The sequence below is a fragment of the Carettochelys insculpta genome, chromosome 6 (genome assembly GCF_033958435.1).
Source record: "Carettochelys insculpta isolate YL-2023 chromosome 6, ASM3395843v1, whole genome shotgun sequence".
Lineage (NCBI taxonomy): Eukaryota > Metazoa > Chordata > Testudines > Carettochelyidae > Carettochelys > Carettochelys insculpta.
This window is the reverse complement of record NC_134142.1, coordinates 9,217,495-9,226,366: the sequence shown is the minus strand read 5'-3', so window position 1 is coordinate 9,226,366 and position 8,872 is coordinate 9,217,495. Positions and strand designations below refer to the sequence as shown.

At 46.8% G+C, this 8,872-nt stretch overlaps 1 long non-coding RNA gene across 1 annotated transcript; it reads right to left on the bottom strand.

Annotated features, from left to right (window-relative positions):
- Nucleotides 1-451: 451 nt before the first annotated feature.
- Nucleotides 452-8,209, bottom strand: LOC142015105 (uncharacterized). The gene is made up of 3 exons (XR_012646099.1): nt 7,681-8,209; nt 6,587-6,682; nt 452-649 (listed from the first exon to the last, which is right to left on the bottom strand). It is a non-coding gene; the product is annotated as an uncharacterized LOC142015105 (long non-coding RNA).
- Nucleotides 8,210-8,872: the final 663 nt, after the last annotated feature.

Here is an 8,872-nt window from a genome sequence, read left to right as displayed (position 1 = left end):
CAGAAAGGTATCCAGTCCTGAGCCGATGACCTCAAGCAATGGAAAGCACAGTAGAGCCGCTACAGAAGGGCCATGCCACACAATTGCCATGTATCTCCATAGTCACACAAATTTTGCACAGTTCCTACCTCTGGATACTCACTGTCCTGTCAGATAGGATTGTGATAAGCTAATTGCTTGCTCATTCTTTATACTGCATGCTCTGTGGTGTTGTGTTCATAAGAAAGGTTTCTTTGTCCCCTTTCTATATGTCTAGTGCAGAAAAGAACCACCAGACATCTGGTAGCTTGGGTTAGCTGCTGTGCCCCTCTATGGAACAATTAGCATCTCTATTGTTGTTGTTATTATTATTATTATTATTATTATTATTATTCCCAAGGTACGGAAGTATCTGCCTCACCTTAGAGTACTCATTTCAATAGCATTCCACAGCATTTATTTTTCCTCGGTTTATTGTCTTTCTTTTCTATTTGTTTTTTCCAATGTCCTTTCCATTTGGGGGCAGCTTTTCCATTGGCCTAGATGATCTGCATGCCAATGCTCCCATCGTGTGCGCCATCCGGCGCGCCCAGGCTCAGAGCTCAGGACCATGGTATTCTCTTGGCTGGAATTGGACTGTGGAAAATGTTTTTCTCTGCTGAAAATCCTCCTGAAACAGACAATAGAATTCAATGCTCCCGACACAAAATATAAGCAAACTACTACTGTGAAGGGAGGATCTGATATTTCAGCTTAATGTTAGGGAAAAAATATTCTCACAATGAGGTCTGTTGACTTTATTTTTTAACAATCTCCCAAAGGAAATGATGAAACCTTGTTACTTGTGTTTACATGAAACCACACAAAATAAAGAACTGGGGGCCAGGAGACCTGATCCAAACCCCAGTAAAGTCAATTAAAAAAACTCCTGTTAGCTTCTATGGGCTTCGGATCAGACCCCGTTGAGAGAAACACTGCATTGCGCAGCCAAATGAGGCCTCCTCGCCTCTCCTTTCTGATTGGGTGATCACAACAAAACCCACTTGGGAATTCTCTAGTTCTCTGTGCATTTGGACAAGATGCTGGGCTGCCTTTCCCTGGCCAAAGAGCTTGTATCCCTTCCCTTGACTACTTCTTTAGCCAAGAAGTGAAGGAGAAAATAGTCTTTCCAAGAGTCGTCCAGTCTTCTGCCCACCCTTGAATCTCACATAGTCTGGCTTCCTTTCCACGCTCCAGTTAGCAGGCCAGAGCTCCTGAATGAAGTACCCAGGAACAGCATTAAATGCTCTGTAAAAGAGGACAAGGTATTCATCACAGCAGCTGGGCCTAGAGATGGCCTGTTCTGCAGACTGCCACTTGCCTTTCCAGGTGGTACATCAGCTCTACCAAAGACTCAGGGGCACCACACTTAACCCTAAGGGAACACACAGTCGCTTGGCCTCTCCATTGAGGCATATGCTTTAGGTGCTCAGTTCCAAGGCTGTGGGGTTTCTGCAGCCGACAAAGGCCCTCGGTGGATGGAGCTATAGAAAACATCCACTTAGAAAAAACGCCATTTACCATCACATCCCCCTGGGGCCTGGTCAGTGAGTGAGAGCCGCATGCGCACACCTAACCAGATAATTTCAAGCCCCTTTTCACCGTGGGGTGATAGTATTGGGCTTCAAAAGGGTGGGCCCAAGTTCTACCTTGACCTGCAAACATCTAGATGAAAATAAGGTGATAGGTAACAGCCAGCATCGATTTGTAAAGAACAAATCAAGCCAGACCAATTGGATAGCTTTTTTTTGACAGGATAACAAGTCTTGTGGATAAGGGAGAGGCGGTGGATGTGGTATACCTAGACCTTAGTAAGGCATTTGACATGAACTTGCATGATCTTCTTATGAATAAACTAAGCAAATACAACTCAGATGGGGCCACTATAAGGTGGGTGCATAAATGGCTGGATAACTATTCTCAGAGAGTCGTTATTAATGGCTCGCAGTCACGCTGGAAGGGCATAACAAGTGGGGTTCCACACGGATCTGTTTTGGGACCGGTTCTATTCAATATCTTCATCAACAATTTAGATATTGGCATGGACAGTGCGCTTATTAAGCTTGCAGAAGATACCAGCTGGGAGGGGTTGCAACTGCTTTGAAGGACAGGGTCATAATTCAGAATGATCTGGACAAACTAGAGAAATGGTCTGAGGTAAACAGGATGAAGTTTAATAAGGCCAAATGCAAACTCCACTTAGGAAGAAACAATCAGCTTCATACATATAGAATGGGAAGCGACCAGCCAGGAAGGAATACTGCAGAAAGAGACTTAGGGGTCATAGTGGACAGCAAGCTAAATATGAGTCAACAGTGTGATGCTGTTGCCAGAAAAAACAAACATGATTCTGGGATGTATTAACAGGAGTGTTGTGAGCAAGACATGAGAAGTCATTCCTCCGCTCTACTCAGCGCTCATTCGGCCTCATTTGCAGGACTGTGTCCAGTTCTGGGCACCACATTTCAAGAAAGAGGTGGAGAAATTGGAAAAGGTCCAGAGAAGAGCAACAAGAATGATTAAAGGTCCAGAGAACATGATCTATGAGGGAAGATTGAAAGAACTGGGCTTGTTCAGTTTGGAAAAGAGAAGATTTAGAGGGAACATGATAGCAGTTTTCAAGTACCTCAAAGAAGGTTACAAGGAAGGAGAAAAATTGTTCTCCTTGGCCTCTGAGGATAGGACAAGGAGCAATGGGTTTAAACTGCAGCAAGGGAGGTTTAGATTAGACATTAGGAAAAACTTCCCAACTGTCAGGGTGGTTAAACCCTGGAGTAAGTTACATAGGGAGGTTGTGGAATCGCCATCGCTGGAGAGATTTAAGAGCAGGTTAGACAGACGCCTATCGGAGATGATCCAGATGGTGTTTGGTCCTGCCAAGAATGCAGGGAACTGAACACAAAGACCTCTTGAGGTCCCTTCCAGTTCTAGTGTTCTATGATTCTATGACTGTGCCCTCCCTGTGTGACTCTGGGCACATCACTTAAATCTCTCTGGGCCTTACTTCCCCATCTGTAAAAGGGGAATAACCACCCTTTTGCTCCTTCTCCCTTTTGTCTATGGATGTGAGCTCTTTGAGGCAGAGACTATCTCTTGCTATATGTACAGCACCTAGCACACTGGATCCCGGTCTCAGCTGCCACCTCTTGGGGTTACCAGCTCACCTATGGTAATAAACAGTTCATTTCTTTCTTTCCTTGCAAATTGCCTCTCCTCGGAAGGCTTCACTCCCCGATCTTGTTGGCAGCATCTCTCATTCAGGTCTTGCTCTTTGGAGCCTTTTTACCCAAAGTTTTCCTTCCACCTGCCCCAGTCAGCTGGTACCCACGTGATTTCCTCCCACCACTGTGATTTGTGTTCATCCCGTTTCTTCTCTCGCTGTCACGGGGACTGGTTGCCTTTACTGGCCTGTCCAGCCCCCAGTCTGCTGTGAGTAACTAGGATTCTTTGCACATTCCTTTGCATAATAATCCTGGTCTGCAACAATGTTTCCTTTAAATAACCATGGCTTATAGCCAGACATCACCATTGAAAGTTATTGTCTGGTCTTTAAGTCTACCAGCTGCTGTTCTGTAGGTCTCTGCCCTTGACACTGGGCTTGGTTCTTACTGGGTCACCAAAGCTGGTTGTGCTGAGTCTTAAATTTTACCAGCCCATCTCTGGTTTTGAGCCAATCTCCTCACTCAGTTGGTTATTTTATCTGATTTCTAATAACCTGACTCTAGTTTGTTAGGGCACGTCTTCATGAAAGCCTGAATTGACGGGCAGAAAATGATCCAGCAGAGGTTAATTTATTGTCTCTCATGTAAATCGACCATCGAGTACTCTCCCATCGACTCCGGAACTGCAGCATAATGAGACGAGCAAGCAGAATCAATGGGCGCACATCAGCTCTCAACTTGCCGCTGTGAAGATACTGCAGTAAACATCACACTTCCCAGACATACCCATAGACTTCCTGGAGGAAGGCACTATTCAACTGGAATAAAGGAATGTAAATAATGGCTTCTGCTGGGCAGGAACTGTTACAAGCCCTAGTGGTGCTGACACATATCTCACAGGTTTGTATCCTCTGCCTTGGGGAGGCTCTTCAGAAAGGGAACTGATTCATTCCGGAGGACGCTACAAATATTTATGTTGTGATTTGGGGCAAAATTCTCTCTCTGAGCAATGACCAGAAGGGGTCGGTTTAAAGCTTGTGAAGACCAATAAGAAAACTGGAGAAAGAGAGGAGGTGGTGAGTGTGATGATGATGCAATTATAACTGAAACTGCTAAGTACCACAGATTTCTAGGAAACTCCTAGGGATCTAGGGTAAACATTTCAGAACTCTTGCTTTCATAGGGGATGTAGTCTCTCCTACGTGCTATTGAGATTTAGGTTCTAAAGTGCCTGTATCAACTTTGGAGGTGGGCCAGAGGCTTGGTCTGCCCTAGAAAAGAAATTTGACCTACGCTACGCAACTTCAGCTGCAAGAATTTGACCAACGCTACGCAAGTTCAGCTCCGTAACTGGAGTCAATGTACTTTAGGTCAAATTTCCAGCACAGCCGCACTGCTGGAGGCCGATTGGAGAAACTCTCCCATCAACTTCCTCTACTCGTCATGACAGCGAGGAGCACCACAGCTGACAGGGATTCCCTCAGGGTTTGATTTAGCATATTCCTACTAGACATGCTAAATGGAATCCTGGAAGATCAGCCACAGCAGCGTCGATCTTCCCGTTAGTGTAGACAAGCCCTTAGGCACCAAAATCACATTGCTGCTTGTGAAACATTTGCCCTTAGAAAATGCACCGAGGTTGAGCAAGGTTAGTTTGGCAAGAGATGGATCCCAGAAACGATGATGAAAGGAAGAGCTGACTGGATGACTCTGGGAGTTGGTAGCGGAGTATGTGAAGCTTTTCTCCTTTGGTCCGCAAGTCTAATCATATAGCAGAGAAGTGGCCGTGTTAGTCTGTAGCTTCGAGAACAACAAGAAGTCTTGTGGCAACTTACAGACTAACAGATATTTTGGAGCATGAGCTTTCATGGGCAAAGACCCGCTTCATCAGATGCACGAGTGGGGGCTGGGGGTGGTTTCAGAGGGGTATTTAAAGAGTGGGGTCCCAGAAAAAGGGAGGGCCAGAGCTGACAAGGTCTATTCAGCAAGGTGAAAATGGCCCAAAGTCTAATCATAGTCAGTCCTTCTCTGCCGGCTATTAAGTGGCCTGATCAGGGCCTATCCCCATCTCACACTTCTACACATGAATTTTCATAGACTTTTTTGAGGCTAGAGAAGTGTTTCTCAACCAGGGCTACGTGTACCCTTAGGGTACATTGAGGTCTTCCATCTAGATAGCTGCCTAGTTTTACAACAAGCTATGTAAAACAACACTTGTAAAGTCAGTGCAATCTTAAAGTTCATTCAGACAATGACATGTTTCTGCTGCTTCATACGCCTTATGCTGCAATGTAAGTACAATATTTCTATTCCAATTAATTTATTTGATAATAAGACAGTAGAAAGTCAGCAAGTTTTCACTAGCAGTCTGCGGTGATATTTTTGCATGTTTTTGTAAGTAAGTTTTTCAGTGAGGTGTAACTTGGTGATATTCAAAACAAATCTGACTCTTGAAAAGAGTACAGTAATCTGGAAGGGTTGAATGGCACTTGTTTCAATACCTTATATTACCTCAGGACCATGTTTCTCAACTGGTGGTATGCGTACACATAGGGATATGCAAGAGAAGTTTGGGGGTACTTTTTTTTTTAAAGGGGTACTTTATAGAAAAAAAAAGTTATGAAACACTGGGTTACACCATAGAAAATTACTTCCCTGGGATTCAGTTTAGAAGTTACAGAGTACAGGGGAAATATATCAACCAGCCTAAAAAGCCCCACCCCAAACCAAAATAAAACTAAACTGATCATGTCTAACTACACATTTTCTTTCTACTTACCTATCTGTATGCCCAGGTCTTGCAGTGACCTGATTATTTAGGGCATTTGTTAAGTTTGTCCAAGATTAAAACTTCATGGTCTCTCTGCTCTGGCTAGACAAAGAGAGACTCCTCAGCAACAGTAACAGCTCCAGTTCAAAAGATCCCTCTCTCTTCCCATTCGCTCACCTGGCTGCTTGCCAACAGGGAACCCACTCTCTCTGGGTTTAACCCTTTACAGACGTTCATTCATAACAGGCCTATACAAAAGGAGGCACTGGTTTCAGTATAAGGTGCGGGGGTGGTTGTTATAAACAGTCGTCACGGCTGGCATCTCTGCAGAGAAGGCGAGCCCAGAGGAGAAACAAATTCCTAAGCCTAGCAATATGATCCCTTCCAACTCTTTGGCACACAGGGTTAATTGAGGGCATTGCTCAGTCTGGCACCTTTCAAGTGCTTTGCATTCATTCACTCTTTTTGTTAAACAAGAGGGCAGGAAATCTGTGGTTTGGATCTCTTCCAGCAGCCTCGGTGCTCTGCGCGTGCTAGAAAAGCCCTGGCAGGCCACACTGGGGAACACTCAGCTCTTATCATGAGAAGCAAAGTACCTGAAAGGAGTTTCCGATCATCAACCCACTTTTTTCCTCACCTGAACATTTTCAAGTTGCTTGTGGGTTCTGCCCTCCTGAGGCTCACGTTATACAGATGAACTCGCTTGTTTAACAGCAGCTGCCACCGAGGAGAACTGTTGTATGGGAACAATAGTTAATGTTTGCGTTGTGGACACAAATGGTTTAGAACAGGGGTGGGGAACCTTATTCCTATCAGGGCCAATGACCCCCCCATGAAAAAGTCAATTGCAGGCCACACGCAGCCCTGCAGTGTGTGTGGTGGGGGTGAGATCTGAGGCTCTGGTGTGGGGCCAAAAAGGAAGAGTTCAGGATGCCAAGGGGCCTCCAGACTGGAGCAAGGGGTTGTGGTTTGGGAGGGAAAGAGGGCTCCAATTGGGGGTGCAGGCTCTGGGGTGGGGATGAGGGTTTGGGGTGCAGGAGGGGGCTTCAGGCTGGGGCCAAGGGGTTTGGAGGGCAGGAGTGGGCTCATGACAGGGGGTGGGACGGAGGTGCAGGGTCTGGGCAAGAGGGGTGGCTCATGGGTGGGGCAGAGGGTTGGAGTGTGAGAGGAGGTTTGGGCTCTGGGATGGAGTGGGGGATGGGGGTGCAGGCTCTGTGAGGGAATTAGGGTTTGTGGGGCAGCTTAGGGCTGGAGCAGGGGGTTGTGGTGTAGGAGGACGTGCAGGGCCCTTACCTCGGACAGCTCCAGTCAGCGGGGCAGCAGGGCTAACGCAGGCTCTGCTGACTGCTGCACAAGGGAGGCACACACAATGTACCGGACCCTAATTTTGTTCTCGTCCTTGTTGTGACATGAACTGGAGCCACATCTTGCAAACCTAACGCTACTCAGGTGCCTCATATCCTGGCCCACATGCCCCAGGGAGTCAAAACGGTGCTCTGGTGTGGGGGAAATCCTAGTAGGTACCGAACTGGCAGAGGCAGCTGCCTCTGTGCCATCCTCTTCCACCAAAGAGGACATGGTGGGAAGACTCTAGCTGGTACATGTTAGAGGAGCCCTCAGGCTGCTGTTGGCTACCCTGGAGGCTGTGTCTCATCCCTCCCACCTGCCATGGGATGAGCACAAAAGTAGCATGCAGCCACTTGGACCCTGGCCAACCAAATGGCCGTTTACCTCAGCTTTGTCGGGGTGAGCTGACCTCCTAGCCCCAGCTCCTTGCGGTGCTCCATATAGATCTCTCCTCTTCTGCTGCTCCGGACGAGCCAGGCTGTCCCAGACCACAGGTGCGCTGGCAGGACAGCCGTGCTGGTCTTCAGATGTTTTCACGGTGAAGACATGACAGCTCCGCAAGCGATTGGCTTCTCTAAGCTGTTCGCCCAGGGTAGCAATCTGCTTTATAATCACAGGGTCTTGAGTTCTGAGGAGGAAATGGGCCTCTATATGGAGCCCCCGCAGGGCTGGCTGTGTTCCTTCTGGTGCATTAGTACGTCTAAAAGCACCATGATCTGCATTGTGCAAAGCCAGATTCCCAGTGTGGCTTTTCAGAACGCACTCAGCCTTGCCAAACGCCTGGACTAACAAGAATAGCTCTTTGAGTTTCTACATAAATGCAAGGGCAGCCATGGAGTGGATACAGCAGGAATAGATCCCAGCTGGTCTGCAGGCCAGGTGACAAAACCATCACCAAAGAATAAACCCCACCCACAATCCTGAAGTTGTATCCAGCAGGATTGCAAGTGTAGCCCACAGAAAGCCAGACCCTGGGCTGCAAGACTTGAGCACCATATCTTGCAGATCTACACTGCTCAGAGAAACATTCAATTTTTATTTTCCTGGGCCCAAATTACAGATGGTCCAAGAGCTTTTCAATTCTGCCTGGCCATTCGGGTGTAACCAAACCATCCAAACCAACTGAGGAGCAAGTCTGGTTTGAGGATGTTGGTGTCAAATGTAGCCAGGTGAACGGGGCTAGTTTAGAACTGTTGTTTTTGCAGCAAAGGGAGGGGGAAAAGGGATTGGATGAGTCCACAAAACAAGGAGCCAGATCCTCAGCGGGTGTCAATCAGCAGAGCCCTGTGAACATTAGTCGAGGAGTGGTCATTCACAGCAGCTACAGATCTGACCCAGTGTGAATAAAAATGTGTTCAGGGGGTGTTATCTGAAACGGAAACACAACATGACACGTGTCACAATTTTTAAAAGTCCCCTTCAGCAGTGGAAAGACCAACACATTCCCATCATAGTCATTTCCCTTCCTGGTTTTGCTCATGTTCCGACTGTGAACACAAAGCAAGCTGACTAAAGGGCAAATGTTAATTAACACAGAGCAGCAAACAGTAAATTAATTGTCTTGACGTCTGTCTTG